Genomic DNA, 21,565 nt, shown 5'->3' with positions numbered 1-21,565 from the left:
ATCTCAAGTGCTACAGAACCATAGAATCATAGAATAGTTTGGGTTGGAAAGGACCTTAAGATCATCCAGTTCCAGCCCCCCTGCCATGGGCAGGGACACCTCACACTAACCCATGTCACCCAAGGCTCTGTCCAACCTGCCCTCGTACAGCTCCAGGGATGGAGCATTCACAACCTCCCTGGACAACCCATTCCAGTGCCTCACCACCCTTACAGTAAAGAATTTCCTCCTTATATCCAATCTGAACTTCCACTGTTTAAGTTTTAACCCGTTACCCCTTGTCCTATCACTACAGTCCCTAATGAAGGGTCCCTCTCCAGCATCCTTGTAGGCCCCCTTCAGACACGGGAAGGCTGCTATGAGGTCTCCACGCAGCCTTCTCTTCTCCAGGATGAACAGCCCCAACTTTCTCAGCCTGTCTTCATACGGGAGGTGCTCCAGTCCCCTGATCATCCTTGTGGCCCTCCTCTGGACTTGTTCCAACACTTCCATGCCCTTTTCACACTGAGGACATCAGAACTGCACACAATACTCCAGGTGAGGTCTAACAGGAGCAGAGTAGAGGGGCAGGATCACCTCCTTTGACCTGCTGGTCACGCTCCTTTTGATGCAGCCCAGGATACAGTTGGCTTTCTGGGTTGCAAGCGCACACTGCTGGCTCATGTTCATTTTCTCATCAACCAACACCTCCAAGTCCTTCTCCGCAGGGCTGCTCTGAATCTCTTCTCTTCCCAACCTGTAGCTGTGCCTGGGATTGCTCCGACCCACGTATAGGACCTTGCACTTGGCATGGTTAAACTTCATGAGGTTGGCATCAGCCTCACAAGTGTGTCGAGGTCCCTCTGGATGGCATTCCTTCCCTCCAGCGTATCAACCGAACCACACAGCTTGGTGTCATCAGCAAACTTGCTGAGGGTGCACTCAATCCCACTGTCCATGTCAGCGACAAAGATGTTGAAGAAGATCTGCCCCAACACCGATCCCTGAGGGACACCACTAGTTACTGGTCTCCAGCTGGACATTGAGACATTGACCACAACTCTTTGCATGCATGCATCCAGCCAGTTCTTTATCCACCGAGTAGTCTACCTATCAAATTGATGTCTCTCCAATTTAAAGACAAGGATGTCCTGTGGGACAGTGTCAAATGCTTTGCACAAGTCCAGGTAGATGACATCAACTGCTCTACCCTTGTCCATCAGTTCTGTAGCCCCACCATAGAAGGCCACCAAACTGGTCAGGCAGGATTTCCCCTTAGTGAAGCCATGCTGGCTGTCACCAAGCACCTTGTTGATTTTCATGCTCCATCCAGGAGAATCGGCTCCAAGATTTTGCCAGGCACAGAGGTGAGACTGACTGGTCTGTAATTCCCCGGGTCATCCATTTTCCCCTTCTTGAAAATGGGGGTTATATTTCCCTTTTTCCAGTCATAGGGTACTTCACCTGACTGACATGATTTTTCAAATATGATGGCCAGTGGCTGAGCAACTTCATTTGCTAGCTCCTTCAGGTTCTTAGGGTGGTCTCGAACCAGATCCTCTCCTACAGTGGGCCCGTGGTCTTCTCTCTCACAGTCCCTGCACCTGCCTTCCAAGACTTGGGTGGTGTGGTCAGAGCCTTTGCCAGTGAAGACTGAGGCAAAGAAGTCATTAAGAACCTCAGCCTTCTCCAAATCCAGTGTAGCCAGTTCTCCTGAGAGCTTCCAGAGTGGGCCTACGTTGTCCTTAGTCTGTGTTTTATTCGCTGTGTACCTTTAGAATCCCTTCCTGTTATCTTTCACATCCCTAGCCAAGTTTAATTCTAACTGGGCCTTAGCTTTCCTAACCTGGTCTCTATCTTCCCAGACAACATCCCTGTATTCTTTCCAGGCCACCTGTCCTTGCTTCCACTTTTATAAACCTCTTATTTCCTTTGAATTTTCCTCAGCAGCTCCTTATCCATCCAAGGAGGTCTCCTGGCCCTCCTGCTGCACTTCCTGCTAGTTCTAGCATTTCTTTAAAAAAAAAAAGAAATAACTTAACACCCCCCCCCCCCCCGAAAGCACAAAGTATTCATTTTTTTTTGAGATCCATCTGCTTCTCCCTACCAGATAGTAATTTCTCAAGCCATTGATATCACTTCCTTTTTCTTTCAGAATTTCCTTGGATTTTGATTGTGCAGTTTGAGTTGGTTTGATGAATCGGGATGGAAGAACTGACTTACTATTGTAACAGAGCATAGGATTTTTATATATTAGTATCCTGACTAGTTCCTAAGAAATCTGCTGTGGAGAAGAATAGAGGTACAAAGAAAAGGTATTTGCATGAGTAGTACAAATTTGAGATGCAGATGCAAATGACAGAGTTCACATGAGAATGAGATTTTTTTTTCACACCTTTCTCCTCCTCCTCACTTTTCCTCATTATCTGTCCCTTCCATCTCTTTATCCTGTGTCTCCGCTTAATTCCTTAGTAACATCTTTGGAGCTTGAAAGTAGACAGCTTTGGAAAATATTTAGCAATGGCTCATGTGCAGATTTCTGAATCCAAGGAGGTTCAACCCGTGGGAAAGTTTCAAGTCCCATTTTAGGACTTCACTCCAAGTATTGTTATATGGCTGAGGTTAGAAATAGTGGGAAAAGAGTAAATAGATGCGGAGCTGCAAGTAAAATCTTTACACCCCTTCTTTTCCCCCTCCGCACACCCTTGCCTCATGCGCCATTATATGAGTCAGTCTGTTTCTCCCTGTACAACCCTCTTCTAAGTGGGAAAGTGGATCTATAAAAACTTATAGAAATGAAAGAGAAAAAAGCCCCAACTAACTCTTGATCTCCAGACTCGGAGACTTTGACTGAGAGCCAGCTATTTCAAACAGCAGCCCTTTCATAACCGGGAGAGCTAGTGCTAGATCTGTTGGGTATGCAGTGTGACCACATAATGCTCAGCACATGTCAACATAACTGATAACCAAATTGTACCTCTCAACCTCCCATACAGCATAATTTTGGCAGGCTTTCAGTCTCACAGTCCTAATTAACACGCTGCCATGCTGTGACTGGAAGGTTAAAGCCACAGCTTTATTTACTGCACAATTAATGGGTAAACATGACTTAATCATAACTTAAACATTCAGCATTTACGAGAAGATTTCAAAATCCTTTTAGGAGCCCTTTTGACCTCAGTTCTCCAAGCAGACCTCTTGTAATGTGGAATTAACCGCCTGTTCCACCAAGGGGCATCAGGGTTCTCTGTGACACTATAGCTTTCCATCAAATTAAAAACATCAACTTAATGGACATTCTTGTGTGTGGGTCTCATCCCAGTGTCAGGGTTCTTCTGGGCTAAATCTGCATTTGATGGCATCAGAGCAGTGACTTCAGCGAGGATCCCCAAGTAGGAGATCATTTATTGTTCTTGGATCCCAGTAACTCTGCTGTGGCCCTCAGCTTTAATCACAATGCAGCAGTTTAGTCCTGGTCCTGCAGAGACCTAGGCATGTGCTTAACTTTACATCTTGTGAACAAGCATGTTAATTTTAGTAAACTAACCACTCATAAAGTTTGGCAACTGTGTACTTTTATTTATCGTGTTTGGAGATTCAAATGACAGCTGGCTTACTCAGTACTGTAGAAACTGTATAAAGTGACTTCAGCAGCAGATTTCTTCTTGCTTTAGAGAACTGGTACCTCAGTACCCAATTTATGGTTTATCTCACACTCTGGCACGTAATCATTTCAAGTAGACTAGATGTTATACCAGGAGTGGGGACCAATCTTAATCTCTGTGGAATCACCACAGTACAAAGGGAGTTGTGTTATAGCATGGTGGCTCATCAGTAGCACCTGCTCCATGGGGGACCACTTACATGCTCAGTTAGGGTCTTCATCTCCAGAATAAAGTATTTTACGCATGACTAGGTGTACAAGCACCACATTTTGGTAACACCCCAGCACTGCCACCACTAGATGTATAGTCATCTCACTGGGTGAGAGGGGGAAAAAAGCTTTCCTCTTCTGTAAGCAGAACGACTTGTAAATAAGAACTATCTACTGAAATCAATTACTTTTCAACATGGCAATATTTTTCAATATTGTGCAGAGAAACACAAGGCTCTTGTCCATCATGAAAAATACTAACCCTCTTCCACCTGAATTCTGATCTTCTAGTATCATCTTTGCTACCAGCATACTGTTTCTGCCACTGCAATAAATGCTGAGCTAGCAGTTTTACCTCTCCCGCCCCCAATTCAGGCTGCAATGTGGAGAATATTTGGAAAGGAGGTGAAGTAAAGGAATTGCTGATATCAACTGGAGTGGGCCAATAAAAAAATTGCAAACACCCATTTAGATATATTACTGTATTTTACAACTTCAAATTAAGATACAGAATAAAACTGATCAAGAGAGGAAGAAAATTATTCTTTTTTTTTTTTTTTTCTTTGCTGGAAAATGCTATGTATTGAAAGTCTTGGTGCTGTAGCTAATACCTGATTTTTTTCCATAGTCATATTTATTTCACCTCTGTACCAAAAATGCCACATCTTCTACCATGTAAGAGTTATGTAAATACATGTAAGGAGGAAAGTGGCTGAACAGAAGCTGGTGCTTCCAGTGCAGTGCAAGGGGAGAGCAGAGTACAATTGTTGTGAGCTGTCAGGAAGCTGTGCAGAGTTGAGCAAGGTGGTCCCTGTATGTAGGGTGCATTCCCTCCCTGATCCTTTGAGCTTCTCCCAACCCTTTAAGAGGTGTTTCCTCTTCCAGTTCAGCCCATGATAGAAGCTAATATGGCATGGGAGGAATTGCAGAATAAAGGAAGCTTTGTGGATCCAGGACTGGAGAATTCATTGGCAAGATTCCTACACCCTCCTACTCACTACTCTGCCACTGGCTGCTGTGTTTACCACCTGTTTGGGTATGGCCTGTGGCATGGAAGGTAGCCATTGTGCATTGCACTGCTTCAGATCTACATTCAGCTAGTCATATGAGACTGTCTTGTAGGGATGAGGTTGAATGGTGAACTAGGAGTCTAATCTTCTATTACCAGCCCTTCTATTGACTAGCTTGCACTGGGAAACTAGCCAGTCTGACTCCCATGCTCCTCAGCTTTCCTGTTTGTACAATGGAGCTAGTGGTGCTTATCAAGAAAACATGAGCAACTTGAATTGTTCGTTGTTTTTGGAGAAAGCTTTAGTTTCTTTCATTTGAGGTCCCATTGGAAGTGTCAAATGGTATTAATGTAAAGAGAATATGGTGAGGTTTTGCCTCCTTTTAATGTGTTATTCACTTCTTGGCTTCAGAAATAATGTGCACATCCTCATGTGTGTCTGCGCCAACACTCAATATTGTGTGTGCCAAGATACGTTTTAGTGTCTGTATTTACTATGTACAGCCTACATACTGCCTTTGTGAGTAAGTATGGCAGCAATGTAGTAGGGGAAGGGGGGGAATATCTGTGTGTCTGTATATAAGATCATATATTTGTACAAAGTGTGTGTCTGTGGGCTTCAGAGACTGAGGGGAGTCTGTGGTTCAGACAGTCTGCCTGTTTTTTTTTTTCTTTTTTTCTCTGAAGGCAGCAAAATATGTTGATATGGATTTTTTTACAGGAGCTTTTTGTGTTTTGAGTTAACACATTTCCCTAACATCAGATCTTGCCAAACATCATTTACTTAAGAAAGCAGGTTACCCAAAGGCAGCACCATTCCTTGTTGTTTTCTCTTCTTCCAAACTACTCAGAGGCATACTGTAATAAGTCTCCTAGTTAAAAACAACAGAATATCAGCATGAGCAGGAAAGTTGAGCAAAAATGCCTGTGCTTATGCTGCATGTGTGCTTAAGTATTTAGCTGAACTAGTGCCAAGGTTGTGAGTTTATACAGCAGAAATACTGCCACTGATGTGCTCTGTGTAGCTGTGACCCAGTAACTTCATTTGTGAATTGTGTCCAGCATGATATTTCTGTTCAGTATTCCCACTGGTAAAATGAGGCTTTAATCACTGTGCATATGAGAGGAAAGGAAAAGCTTTATACAGACTAGTCTACAATGAAGTACAGAATTTTCATTCATGAGAATAATGTTTGTGATTTTTTTTTTTTTCCCCAGCAATGAAATGCCTGCAGTAAAAGAGTATTTTTAAAATACAAAGGAAGTGAACTCTTCCTGGCTGCTGGAGGTTGCGAGCAATACTCTTACCACCCCCTGCCTTTTTTTGTTGTTACCAACTAGCAAGATTTCTCAGTGGAAATAAGCTATTTAGTCCATGTATAGATCATTCATCAGAGGGATTGAAATACATTCTCCACAAGCATGCTGAACATACCCAGCCATTAATAACAAAATTTTTAGTGGTGAATAAAACAAAGGATATTACGCATTGCCAGCACGGAAATTGATTTATCTTGCTTTGGTTGGTTGTCTGCGCTAAGAAATGTCACACATATTCAAAGTGTTTTGCATAGCTAGTGTCTTGTGTTTTGCCCTAGCAAAATCTCTGCTAAACTATAATTTGGCATCTGTTTCTTGAGCTCATGCCAGCAAGGAAACTACTTTCACTGTAGTATGTTTAGCCAATTAACGTATATACTTTTATATATATGTATGCATAGATATAAATACATATATATAATTATGCATGTGTTTAGATATTTTGATGAACTAGTCCAAAAAACTCACTTGCTTCTCCGAAAAGGACCACACTGAAGTGTATATACACTGATTTTGTATACAGTCTTCAAGGATGACTTACTGGCACATGGGAAGACTTGCTGCTTCCGAGAGTAGGATTTCAGAGAACTTACGCCACTGGACCCTATCTTTTCCTATTGAAATCAGTGGCTTTGAGGTAATGAAAACTAGATTTATGGACTTACAAGACAGCTTGCAGACTGGTACAGCCAAAACAGCCTCCACAAGTGGAATTCAGTTTGCCTAGAGCCACAAGGCTGGTTGGCACGCTCTCAGATTAAGTTTAACTCAACTGAATGAAAAGAAATTGCAGTCCATGATATACCCATAGGGGCAAGATATAAGGCATATTATACTAACAGACACTTTAAAAACTTCATTTCAGAGCTGTGTAAACATATCTAATGGGCATTGTTAGGCTAATGGTGATGATGCCACTCTTAAGTTTTCCCATTACTTCTTGTAAGACAGAAGGTACTCAAGTTACAGCCTCAAAATGAGATTTGAAAGACATATAACACTAAATTTGTTAATGTCCAGATTTGGCTTGAGGTTTTTGTGTTTGTTTTATCGTTGCTTTTTTCCTAAATTTACTGAAATCAATGAAACATACAAGAAAAATTTGGAAATTCCTTACTGTGGCTGATTTTGAGTTCATTGAGCAGAAAATATCTGATCAGAACATACATGGAAAATTTTTTTGTGTGGCTTTTTTTGTTTTCAATACTAACATAAATAAACTGTTTAACTGATTTTGTATAAACTTTCCAAAAAAAATCTCAAGCATGGAAAATTTCAGCCCAAAATGGAGTTTATTTGAGAAAATTACAAGCAACAGAAAAAGAGGGTTAGAATGGAAATCTGAACTCCTCATTAACTAGAGTTAAGTGCCAACTTAAATGCCAGGGTTTTTTTTCTGTTAATATTTGGTTTAAAGTTACATGCAGGTTTGGAAGAGCTTAGCTCCTTTTAACCCCTTTTTTATTGCTGTCACTGACTTAGTTTTGTTTCAAAGTGATGGCATGGGTTCAGGGCTCAATAGCTATCTTCACCACAGCAGGAGACATACTTTTTAACTTTTTCTTTCAGATCATTGCTTGGGACCGTGTTCACACAGCCTTAAATTCCACATAAATCCCTCTCCCTAGTATTTACTATTGGCTGGCTCTAAATATTTAGTGGCACAAGCCAATGGGGATCATTAGGCTAAGGCAGACCTTAGACTGTCAGATTATGGCTTCTGGTTTCCATTACGGTTCTGTGGCAGTGCAAGAAGACAGCAGGTCTACCTAACATAGTTAAAAGGTATGCATAAAACTCAGTAAAATACAATGCAGCCGAAACAATGGCATACTGTGTTTTTAATCCTTAGCTGGGGCAGAAACCTGCACAGCTTCATCTCTGAAAATGATGGCAAGTGATGTTTTGAGCACATGTCATACTTTTCATCTGGAAATCTCAGGGCCTTTAGGAAAGTGAGGAGATGGCTGTTATTTGGCTGATTTTACTCTTGGTCTAACTAAATATGGAGATTGCTGTGGTCTAATGGATAGGACCTGCATCTAGCTCCTTAGCAAGCAGCTAACTGTTCCTGGCTCTGCTGCAAATTCCCTATGTAACCTCTGGCAAACTCCTGCTTCCTTTGCTCCTTCCTTTGGAAAATTCCTCTGAATTCAGGGGGGCATTTTGTTGGGGGAATGCAGGATGAGGAGTCACTTTACCAGATTTGGAGTCTCTTTTGCTTCTTGAAGGGTAGCCAATTCAGTTCTGAGACTAACAACAAATGTCTCCATTGCAGTTCTTAGGAGAATTTTCTTTTTTTCCAGTGATGTAAATTTTGTTTACATTTTATGCCTTCTACTTTTAAAAATCTCTGTCTTTGTTCACAGTTTTTTTTAGTCCAAAAGATCTTTATTAGATATACAGAATAAGGGATCCAAGTATGTATTAAAAGCAATTATAAGAACTCTTAATTTAAAAAAGCAAAATTTAAGTGGTCTGTGGTATTGCACTGAGTGTGGGAGTGCACACTTCTCTTATTTGTAAGTTATGAAAATGATTACATTTTCTATAACTGTAAGGAAGCAACTGACAACTGAGGCACCTTGAAAAGCAGGGCTATAATTCTGGTACTGCAGCTCCAAATGAGAGATCCCGGACACTTGAAAGATTATATAAAAGATTTCTATCAAGCACTAACAGCCTGCACAAACATGCATGCAAACTAAATGGCAAGGTGCCTACACACTAAGGGCATAATCAGGCAGCCTAAATCCCATGAGTGCCTATGCCTAGTTTTTCCTATTAGATGGTTTTGAACGTCTCCATTTTTGCTTACCTCAGTCCACTGAAGCACAGTTCAGAGGCCTTCAGGGCTGCTTGGGTTTCTCCACTGACTAAGCATAGGGACCTTCAGTGGCTTATAGACCATCTGAATGTGGTCTTCATGGCCTAGTCATGTCTTCACTAAACAATATCAAACACTTCACTGTCATCACTGAAAATTAAGTGGACTCTGGTCTGTCCATAGCAAGTTATTATTAGTTAAAATTTACAAAACCATAAGCTATTGATTGACATTTCTGATAAATGTGATTCTTTAGCAAGACACTTCCACCACTGGTTAAACATATTTCTAGATTTCTGACAATGCTTTACAAATTTCAGCCATTTCTTCACTGCATCCACCTCTTCAAGGAGATCTAATTACGCAGACAGCTTGTAAGTAGCAAGCTGCATTTTGCTGTTTCCATTTTTCAGTAACATGGACAAAAATACAATCTAATGAGCAAAACATTTATTTTGGTACAGGATTCTTCCTGCTGCTTAATGCTCTTTCCTCCTGCGTTTTTCTAGAGTACACTTTTTTTCACATTGGCAGGATGTGTGTGGACAAGAGCTGAATATATATTTAATCTTAACTTCAGTAGTAAGCACCAATTATTAAACAACAATGCTTGCATGAAAAAAAAAATATTTCAGACCAGTAGGGCCTTATGATAAGGTAGTTACTGACTTTCTTGAGTAGACTAGGGCCTTCTTTCCAATAAATAGGATCCAGCATTTTCTGAAGTAGCAATACTTGTGATACGAGCACTTAGCTTGTACAGAATCTGCAACTCAGATTACGTCCTTTCTTGTGAAGCCAATGCAAAAACCCCACAATTAAAATACACCTGTGCTGTAACTTTTTTTTTCCCAAGTAAGAGTAACTGCTTGAGCATGCTTAGTGCTGTCACAGCATGTCAACATGGTTAAAGTAACCTGTATTGGGAAATGAAGTGGCAATTCAGTTTTTCAAGGCTTGTGATGATTATGGTGGACCTGGAATAAAAAGAAAGACACAAGCTCAGTCTAACCATTTAATGCTTAGACACACGGACAACAGTAGCTCCCTTCTTGATGCCAATACAAACCTGATGTTTCTTGCTTTTTCCCTGCAGATAGCCCTCAGGCTTTGTTAGCAGAGAGCTGTTTGCAACTGGGAGAAATACTCTGTGTGTGGCTACTCTCAGAAACTCTCACAAATTCCAGCTAGGACAATATCATTTTGTGGCTGGCACTATGCAACATCTACATTTGAGATATTTCCATGTTCTGACCAGAAAAATCCCAACTGAATCCAACTCTTGATCTTCATGGAAGGACCCTTCACAAAGATACTCTATCCACTTTGAAGTCCACCTGGACTCACAACTTCTTGGGTGCTGATGTATGCAACCCAATATGTTTAGTATGCTGTGGATATCTCCTTTTGTGATGAAAATAGCTCAGAGTGGCAGAGAGCTTATTTTCTTTCTCACGTTTATTCCTTTTTGCCCTCTAGGAGATGTTGATGTGGTCAGCTTGGAGCTTCATCCTCCCATCAGTTATTTACGAGTCATGCTTGTGTGGATGATAAGCCCTTGTGTTACAATGACTTAAAGGCAGAAAGGAAAGAGTTGACCTTACTCAAGAATGAGGTGGCGATGATTTGGCAACAAAATTCTATGGATAGTTTCAAGTTTGTAGGTCAAGGAGCTGGGAACTGCTCAGTGTCTCTTCTTTTTCTCCCAGTTATTCTTAGCCCTCTACTCCAAAGCTGTGCTACTCTGAAAGGCCAAGAATTTGAGTCGGCTGCCTTTTGCAAATATTGTTGCCCTGCCACATGAATACTGTCGAGTTGTGGCTTGGGAGGGTAGGAAGCTGTGGTGAAAGTGCTTTGACCTTCACAAACTTTCAGCAGCACAGTTCTTGCTCATTCATTCTTTGCCCTCAAACTTTCCCAGATGACTAGACACGCCCCAAGGCACAATTACACGTGGTCTGCAGAGAAGGAACACAGTCAAACAGAAAGAATATTCACAAAAAGTAACCAAGCTTTTCAGTTTATTTAATGATATCTTTGATTTCTTAAAGGGGACTAGATTTTTAAAAGCTTTTTAGTCATTAAAAATCCAGTAATGTAAAAATCCTGGTAGATGTCTCTCTGCTTATTCAGGTGCTTAAATCCTATTTAAAATATGGATGTCAGAGCTTTCTTTCCATACAGATTTTGGGCCATATTTTCGTGTGTTGGAACTGTTACTAGCCATTGTTTTGCTGTCACCTGCAAGAGAAAGATACATCCGCTGCTCTAAACTGCCAGATAACTTTTCAGAAAGCAAAAGTAAAGATGAAGAAAAATAATGATATATGGCTAAAACATGGCTACAATATTGCTGTTAATGTGGGTTACCAAATGCCTGAAACCATAATGTAAGATGCCTGTTTTTTCTTGTGAGGCTCTGAAGCTGATACTCCATCGGTATAGGAATGAAGCCAAGTAATATGACAAGTGAAATGTTGTGGTTCTGGGAATTTCTAGCAGGCTTATGGCTCACATGTGTATTTCATGTGAAAGCATGTCATGTGCCTGTCCTGGCTGATCTTGTATACAGCTGTTGAACAAAAGTATGTGGAAGAAAGCTTGCATGCACCTCTCTCGGTTATGGATGCCAAATAGAGGTGTTTTCAGTCCAGGAGATGCTAATTATTTGGGCTGGGCAAGGAAGCACTTTCAGCAAAGGACTTTTACTCTGAGGAATAGCAGTTTTTACACTTAGAAAAAAACAAATTTTAGTATGTCTTTTGGTTCTAGATTTTATAGGGTAGTTTGTAGTGTATATTATTACTAACTAGTGTACAGCTGCTATCAGAAAGCTAGGTGCCAATGAAGAAAACAGCATCCTTTTCAAAGAGAAAGAGAAGCTAAGTGTTTTGGAAGTTGTATTGGAGTTTTCCTTGCATATATCAGTTTGGTAAGGTAAAAAGAGGTAATGACAGGATTTCCACCAGAAGAAAAAACAATTCAGCCTTTAATAGATGTACAGTTTTTTATTGTTGCAATGCACTTTCATTACCTGAAATTTAGCATGCCAGTCATGATTGATATTCTGCCCTCTACCTGTAAACTTGTTCTTTTCTCTGTCATCAACATTTTTCAGAAGTGAGTCACTGAAAAATGCAAAGACACATTCAAACACTGCAATTTATTGATTACTTTGCTTATAAGGAATCTCTGATCCTTGATATGATACAGATTAAATATAGAATTGCAAATGCAGTATTCAAGAGACTGCCAGAGTTTCTGCGCAGCTTCAGACCATCAGTGTGGGCTGAACCCTTGAACTCTTAATAGTGAAAGCATGAATCCTGTCAGATGGAAAAAAAAGAGCTGGACTTGTAATGAGATAGTTTATAGATCAGACCTGTTTTGCTGATCATGCAAAAATGGTTAAAAAGAAAAGGTGGGAATAAAACACTCTCAAAATGGGGATCATGCTTCTGCAAAAGTCAGCAAGCAAACAGAGATTGGAACTATTGCTGGTCCATGACTGGTTGATTATGGTTGAACCATAAGGATTCTTCCTTGATCATTGACAAGCCCTGTTGTCTTATGTTAAATTCTTCCATGACTTCTTACCTGTTTTTTGAAGTCAAGAGATAAACATCATTGAAGAGTGGCTCAGATGTGCTGATCGGGGAGACAGATTAAGCTGATGTTTCTCTCAGCCAGCAAATGTGACAGTCTGTTTTCACATGGAGTCAATTTTAAGAAGTCTTACTTAAGAAAACAGAAAGAACTGAAGAGAAGTTTAGTCCGTGACATTTCCTTCCTTCTTCCCCTAAATTTGTACTATATAAATACTCCTTGAAATCATTGCTTGGCGTGACCTTGAATGGGTTCTCAACCTTTGAAGAATTGCTTTCGGGTTTTATTTCTGAGGACTTTGCACAATTAAAGAAAAAAGATATTCCTAGGGGATTCCCTGGGAAGATCTGTCTATCTTGTTATGGGATATATTTCTTGTACTGTCACAAAATGAAATGAGGGGCTCCCCTGACAAATATAAAAGTTATGTGACAACCCATCTATTTTTAGATGATTTAAATCAGTGAAGAGGGAAAAACATTTGTTTCCAAGACTGTAATTTTCCAGATGACACCATTTTATTGCACGGTGCCATACCATGAGAAAGAGCATTCTTGTGGCTTTTGAACTGGAAATCCTGTAGGAATGCTATTTCTGGCATTTATTTGCTGTGAAGCCAGGCACACATGGAGAGCAGACAGGCTGACCAGATACAGTTTGTGGTATTAAGGCATTCAGAAAAGTCCCTGCCACACAGCCCTTTTCCAGTATACTAAGTGTTGAGTGAAGTTGAAAAATTATCAATGAAGATCAAATTTGAAAGCCATGATCTGATCAGACAGCCAGACTTTCATGCCATTAATGTATTCCTTCCTCTTGCAAAAACACTATTTTGAAAATTCAGCTTTTCTGTCTTCTTACATATTAAATAATTCTTGGTAATGAAAAAGATTTTGATACAAAGTGGGAGTGAAGGTTGAACGTGCACGTTAATAAAAAACTGAATGCCATCCCTCCAGTTTGACCGGGAAGATAATTTGTCATTTATCAGAGTACTGCGTGTGAGCATCCGAAAAAAAAAAGTTTATTGAAGAATGAACACAAGAGTAAACAACTTGGACCCATTCTTTGGTAACTTTCGAAGTGAGCAGTCACAGTGAATTCAGCATGGCTACTCATGCAGGAAGAGCTTTTGTATGGGTGAATGCTCATGGTAGATAGCCCTCTATAGCTTAAGAACTTGTATCTTTAGGTACTTTCTGTATTCAGTTAAATAGAGTAGGCTGGATATTTCCTTTTTAAAAATTAAAAAAGTAAAATAATGTGCTCTGAAATTTTTCTTGAATATAGTTGTATTTCTGCACAGCCTCTCTCATCGGAACAACTCTGAAATGATAGTCTGCCTGAACGGAGCAAAACCCCTAATAAATATGGTGCATTCCTCTTTAAAAAGTATATTTATTTAGTAAGTTTAGAAACCACTCTGAGGTTAGGTTACAGCTATTGGGATTAGAGGGCGTCTCGTGGGCAGTTCAGACATCAAGCTATAGGTCTATGGAGTGAAGCTGAGCTGTTTCTAGCCTGATGTCTGAATTATGAATTAGGTTCATTCTAATTCCAATGGGGTAAACCTCAGAGCAGTTTATATACTTATGGCTAAGTGCTCCTAAAATACAGGCTATTTATTTAAAACATACATGTAAAATGTAATATCTAAAAAAGATGTCCAGCCTGGCGATGCTGGAGCACAGCAACCGAGCCAAATAAAATCTGAATTCCAACTCTAGAGCCCTATGGAAGGGGATGGCACAGCTGGCTTTAAGCCACACACTGACATTCCCAGCAAGGCCAGATCCCTGCTTGGCTCATGGTGAACTGAAACAGCCACAAGTCTAAATTAATTTGCCTTAGCCCAAGGGTCTTGCCTCTTATTCAGCCATGCCTGTTGTGCCAAGGGTGGGAGAGCCTTGGGTCGTGAGGCCCTCCCTTCGCCATTCAGGAGAGTTCCAAGAATACTCTGCAGGGTTGGCTCCACTCTCTTTCTATTGCTGGAGTTTTGTAAAGAAGCTGAAATCTACTTTTTAGTCTAGTTGGGTATTTGGGGAGTAGAATGGAGCTGGAAGGTTGGACAGAAAGCACAGGATTATTAATAGCATCAGCAACTGCTTCCATCTGGAGCCACCCTGGTCTCTGAGCTCATTCTGGAAGAAGTGCCAGCTGGTGAACCTCTCACCTTCATCATACGTCTGACCCCTGCTGCTAGCAGTCAGGTAGCTGTGCCAAGCTGCAGTCTACAGCTCTTAGATACTTCTGACTGGCTGCCTTGTGGGGAAAAGCAGTCAGTGAGGGTTTCTGCAGGAGGCTAAGCCATCCCTTCCTCTACTCATTTTGCTCAAGCTAAATTCAAGAGAATCTGAAGGAGAGACAGCATCTGATGTTATTTTCCTGGGATGGGAGTAGAACAGAAACTAGTAGCTATATTAGGACAGCTGAGCTGGCTCCATCACTATACAAAAAAAATGAGTCAGTTTACACTCTGGTTCTCTCTTCCCTCCTCACCATCCTCCTTTAATTTCCATTCCAGGAAATAAATGGGACAAAATACCTCTCAAGTAATTACTTCTGTCTTGGCATTGACTGAGATATAGAGAAATCTTCTGCAAACTACCATTCCCAGCTTTGGTCAGAAGGTGAAGATCTGTTACAGATGCAGAAGCAGCAGATGGGTAGTGGACACGAAGGGTGGATTTCTTTGGGCACTGAAGAATTGTCACAAGGCTGAAGGAGTGCATAACTAATTCATATGGGGATCCTGGGGTGAAAGATCACTTTATACAGATTTGCAGGAGTTGGCAAAACTAAATGTCACAAGCAAGCTAGTGGGAGTTAAAAACTGAACATGGACAAAACCCGCTGTTCTTGTTTCTGTTTTCAAAGAAACTAAATCTCGCCATTTTGTGGGGCAGCAAAGTGCTTACTCATAGCCCTTGGATGCCTGAGGCTGACCATGCAGAACTAAATTGAGAATATTGGAATAATCCCTCTCCCTCAGTTGCCTAAATCCATTCAAAAATGCTTGGGAGGCAATACTTAATCTGGCATACCTGAATTTTGGGCTGGGCTTCACTCAGTACAGGAACAAGAGATGGAGTCCTTTGAGTGGTCTGTCGGGATACCAGCAAACTTGCAACGTCACTGATAAGCATGAAATGAGTCTTGCGAAAGGGTTTAGAGAGTGAGGTAAAAGCAATGAAAGATCTGAATAGCCTACCTCCATCTAGCCCTGCTGCTCTCCTTTGGTCACTGATTTTATCATCCCTTTCTGGGCATTGTCAAACGTGTTTGTATTCTCAATAACCTTTGCCTGGTCTGTGGCATTCAACTGGGTGGGTAGTAACACCAAGATAATGCTAAAACATTTTATTCAGATGCACTCCAAGTGTAGAGGAAAGATCACATCTAGAGTTGCTTGATTTTTTGCATGCTCTCTAACAAGGGTATTTAGGCAATAAGATTTGGTCTGATGAATGTGTCTTTTTGTTTAGGCTACTTTTTCACTCTCAGAGCTATCTGGATTAGCAGATAGGTTAATTTGGAGGGGGTAGAACAGGTCCTTGAGGTATGATGGTACTACAGAAAGTACACAATGCATTGGTAAAGGCACAGAAGTCGTGCTGCAATGTGTTAGAATCAGCTGCATGCCTGGAATGTTATTTTCTTTGCTGATGACCAGGACATATGGCCAGAGGAAAAATTCTCCAGGGAAGTGTCATAAGAGAACATGCATCAGCCAGTAAAATCAGAACTACAAAAAGAAGAAAAAAATCATTTTGTAACAGATTAAGTACCTATCAAGTGACAACAGCAGTTTATTTTCTTCAAGCAAAAGGAATGGATATACTTAAACATAATCCTACCCTCAAGTGTTTTAATTCTGATGGCATTTCTTATTAAGAAGAGTTGCCAAAATGGAAAAGTGCACACTCTAATGGAAACAATGAAATAAAGCCTACAGCATTTTTACAAGTTAGGTTGACACCTAAATTAGCCAAGAAGCCTTGAAACAAGAGGGGGAAAAAGTTAAAATGAAAAGGAAAGAAAAAGATTTTCTATGAGTCAGTGTTTTTATTATTTGATGAGTGTTTTGCAGTCTGTGTTTTCACAGACAATATAGATACAAAGGTTCTACCTTCCCGGTCTGCTGTCTGGCTAATCATGAAAACACCAGACCCAGGTAGGAGTTCATACTCGCTTGTGATTTCTCTTTGCCTCTATGTTTTACTTGAAAATGTGCTATGTTAAACTCACAACTGATCCTATACACTTGAAACAAAAAAAAAGACAACTGTAATGGATTCAAACTTCCATGTCTCTTGGCATCTTGGTGTTGATATTGTAGGGATTGCTTACCTGTACAGGGTATGGAATGTGCCAATACACTTGTTTATTCCATGCAGATGACCAAAATCACATCTGTATGCTGATATATGGAATGCCTATGTGACCCGACTTGCTTGTATATCTCCTTAATTTCATTTGTAAGGAGATGCTTTTTTTCCTAATCAAATATTTGCGAGTTATTAAAATAACCCAGCAGGATATTGAGGCCTACAGTGTGTTTCTATGTGATTCCCAGTATATTTTCTCAACCTAAGCAAAACTAAAGTTGTGTAACTCCAGAAGCACCTGAGGGAAAGAAATGCACACTTTAAAGAGACACAGTTCCTTTGTGCTGTCTTCTTGCTCCTGGTGGATAAAGTATTGCTTTTGTACTAGTCCACACTATCAGCAGATTGCATTGGAAAGCCTCCGTGCAGAATATGTGTAAAGAAAGTTGCTTATGTGCAAGCTGAATTTTTGGTTCATCGTAAGTCAGTCAGGGTATGTCACATTTCAAGTCTATGGATTTAATAAAACGTGAGACTTCAGGGTTGGAGCTCATTCTGGAGAGCTCAGCTTAAGTTCCTGAAATGTAATTTTCCTTCTCTACTCATATGAGAGTTTCTTTGACTATATATGGTGCAAGGACTATGATTTGATTTTCTGTCTTCAAGGAAAGGACGAAAGAACTAGAGAAGGACACACTGGTTGGAATTAAGTTCTTTCAGGTTCTCTCATAACATTCAGACTTTCAGTCTCCTCCATTCAAAAACTTAACATGACAGGTAGACTAAGATGATATAGTTTTGGGATGATGAATCTAAAATTGAAACCATGTCTATAAGAAAAAACCCAAAAACTTTCTGGTATCTCTGTCAGCATGTCTAATGCTTTGAGACAGTCCGGAAAACATTTCATAAAACAAGCTTCCATGGCTCATTGCTTTAGGTTGATTACTCATATTTTCCCTTTGTAGTGATGTTTTTCTAAATACATTTCATTCAACACAGTGTTTCTTTGGCAACAAATGGCAGCTCATTGTAGAATAGCTAGCATTACTTTGATGATTTTATTACTTCAGTGCCCATCTGTATAGCAGAATCCTCTACAGAACTAACACAGCCAGTTCCTTGTGTCAAAATTTTTGAAGGCTGAGCTTGAAAAGTCCACAGCTTTCAACAGCAGGAAGATGAGTGCTTCATCTCATGAAAGTGTTTGAGGTTCAAGAAAGGTTCCTTACTTGTATAGTAGTGAGGCCAAAGAAAACTAAAAGACCTTGTAAAATACTTTCACACACATGTGCAAAGACACCTTGGGACAGCTAAGAGCTGTCTACTTAGGGCGCTTGTGTGGGTTGACAGAGAATGACTTGGTAGAGGTTTAAATCCTTTTTTTTATACCCCAGCTGACAGCCCCAATCAGTAAGCTATCATCTACACTGGTCAGCCTCTTATGTGTCTCCTGTCTCATGTCAATGTGGTCCTTAGTTTTCCTCCTTCCTAGGCAATCTAATCTCTGACAAGAAAATTTCCAAGTTCCACTAAGCTTTAAAATGGAGTCATATTAATCTCTTTCAGGATCTCCCCAGGTCCTGACTATACACTGGCTGGCTAGGCCGAATGATCTGCTTTATTGAGACTTAGATACTTACAGTTTATTTTGGATGATTGCTAGCTGTGAGGCAATTGGAAGATCTGTAGTTTAGTCCTTCTGTCATCTCAGAGCAATCCCATTTATTTAAATAAAAAAAGTATTTTTTTCAATGAAACAAGGTTTTAACCTATATTCCAGGAGAGTGTCAAATTACTGAAATTAAACTGCAGAACATTCCATTCAACATTTTGAAGTGCTTTCATGACATGTTCCCATTAAGAATTCTGGTTTTGTGGAACTGGTATGTTTTACAGTAAAATGTAGGGTAAAAAACATACTAATGCTTGTTTGTGTTTTTCTGCAAATTCATGCGAGGTGAACATCTTGATCTGAGCAAAGAAGGAGCAGGCATTGTTGTGTTGAAGAACTTGACGTACTGATTCTAAGTTTTGAAACCACCATTGCAATGCTCATTCTTAGCCAAATAGATCCAGCTATACCACCTATTGTGAGAGCTGATTTGCATCTAAAATAAAAATACATTTATGATAGCATCCTTACTTGTTTTTGATAAAGGGGAAAAACTTCTGGATTTCGGGCATTAAAGTGAGGGTTTTTCCAATACACCACTGTGCTCCCACTAAAATAATTATAAGATTTCTCTGGGAACACAGGTAGGCTACTTCAAAAAACCTGGCCTCACGTTCCATTTAATTTCTCACATCAATCTAAGACTGTTGGAGCCTCAACCCTATCTCCTTATTTTAAGAACATCCTTAACATTAGGAGCTCTTGGTTACCTGGCCAGCTCTCGTTCCACTAGGATGAGAGCTGGCTAGGGTGTAGTTAACTGGACACTTCCATTTATGACTTCATGCTGGATCAACATGGTAAAATGAAGACTACATGTTTAAAACACTTGAAAGGCAGTAAACTTTAAAGTGTCATCTAATCAGCCAGTGGAATTTGTTGCTGTGGGACATGGAGGCAAACAATTTGAGAGTTAGGGTAGGATTAAGCATTTGAATAGAAATAATACCTGCAGTTAACTTGTGAGGTTAAAGTATTATGAGGTTTATCAGTTCCTTTGCTTCTGGGCATAAACTGCCACATCAGCTTGTGAAAGAGCTCATTTTTTTCTCTCACTTGTTGCTAGGAGCTGTTTGTGGGATGCTTTCACAGGGTGTGGGGCACCGGAGTATGTTGGTGCTGGAGATGAGGACAGCAAACTGGAGCGGTCAATAGACCTAGTGTGGAGCAGGGACTGCTGCTCTGGTTTTGATCCCCCAGCTTCTGAGGGATTCCACAGCCCATGTGGGAGGCAAGCAGTGCAGCCAGTGGACTGCCTTATATTAAATCTTGTTCACAAAGAATTTTTAAATCTGGGAAGTGATTTATCATCCAGTCACTGCATGGCCACTTTTCCATACAAAACAGAAGCTCTCCATTATGCATGTGTATCTTCTGACACATGAATATATTAAAAGGAATTAAATCCCCCCACCATTTGGTCTGGGATCACACTTATCAGGCACATTCTCCTCCTGTCTTTTTGGTAGAGGAAAGCTAGAAGTAGGTGGCTTGAACATTCCTCCCTTTTTAAAACTTTCCGTAATGTCTCTTCACAGACAGAGATTATACATATGCATGTTATGGCTAGAAGTAAATGCACAGGCATTAACTACAGCAGCAGGTGTTTGGGGGATTGTTCACCTCTAGAATATTTGCACAACATCATTTAAACAATTACTTGTTTGCCCTCAAGGACTGGGGTTTATAACATGGAAAATTCACAGCAAGGGAGGTTCTGACTGGAATGGCATGAGATAGATGAGGGGGTTTGTTCTCAGACTTGAAGATTAAGATTAAAACTTTGAATGTCTGGTTGTACCGAAATGGAATTTTGGGTTTAGACTGCAAAATGATGTTTAGGCTGCAGGAAAGCAGAGAGACAGTACTGTTGGTAAAGACGTTAGGTTAGAAAACAGGGTTAAGAGTAACTCTCTGCAAGCAGAAATATGTGTCTTCAGATAGGCTTGCAGGAGCATCTGATGGTCTTTCTTATCACGCAGAGTTTAAAAGAAGGAGAACATTCTGACTGATCTGAATGATTAATGTAATCATGAGTGACACTAAAAGGTCTAGCTGAACCCAAACAAAAACGAGCAATGCTTTTCCTCCAATTGACTTCCAGGAGCCACGCAAGGTGTTAGATATACTGACCTCGAAGACTAGGATAAAGTCTTGAGGAACCCAATTTAGATGACTCTTTTATGTCCAGACTACTGCAGATTTCTGTACTACACTCACAGCTTTATTCTTAAAGAGGGCAAGGTGTTGCAAATGCCATGAGATAAGCTGTATCTCCCTACTGATCTGGATGTCTATGTAGGGATGCTAGATTCCGTCATGTGCACTACTGGTTTCTTGGGTGGAGGTAGACGGACAAGCACTAGCTATCTGCATGACAACTACTACCTGGAAATTAAATACATGGATCTACTGACCTTACCAATCCTTTGATGGACCATCCCTTTAAGACTCTGTGGAACAGAGCACTACTAGATTACTAAAAGGTAGTAACTGTCTTGTGTTACAAGCTCTATTGTGAAGTTACAGCAGTCAGGGCCTTGAGCACAACAAAAGCCTTTGGTTTCCTTGATCAGCCTTACCCAAGGCCTCCATCCATGCAGCCCATGCCCATTAGTCCATGAACCCCATTAAGCTAAGTCTTGGGCCCCCAAGATGAGAGATGTTGCAGGCATTGCCTGTCTTTTGCTGTCCTGAGTTGTTGACTGGATTTCCAGGGTGGACACCAGGCCTGTCTTCTAGATCTGTTTCTGATCCTGTCTTTGGTTTGAGCTACAGTGTTGGTAGTTTTGTCTCTGGTTCTGTCCTCTATCTGGACTAGATGACTTGACTTCCTGGATGGAACCCATACCATGTAGTAGCCTTGTTTCCAGTTCTGCCTCCAGAGACTGTTGTGTTATGCAGTAAACATGGAATAATCCAGAGTATATTTGGCATTGTGCTGTAG

This window comes from Pezoporus occidentalis, unplaced genomic scaffold (genome assembly GCF_034315485.1).
Source record: "Pezoporus occidentalis ecotype Australia unplaced genomic scaffold, CSIRO_AGI_Poc_V1 ctg182, whole genome shotgun sequence".
Lineage (NCBI taxonomy): Eukaryota > Metazoa > Chordata > Aves > Psittaciformes > Psittacidae > Pezoporus > Pezoporus occidentalis.
This window is presented reverse-complemented; position numbering follows the sequence as displayed.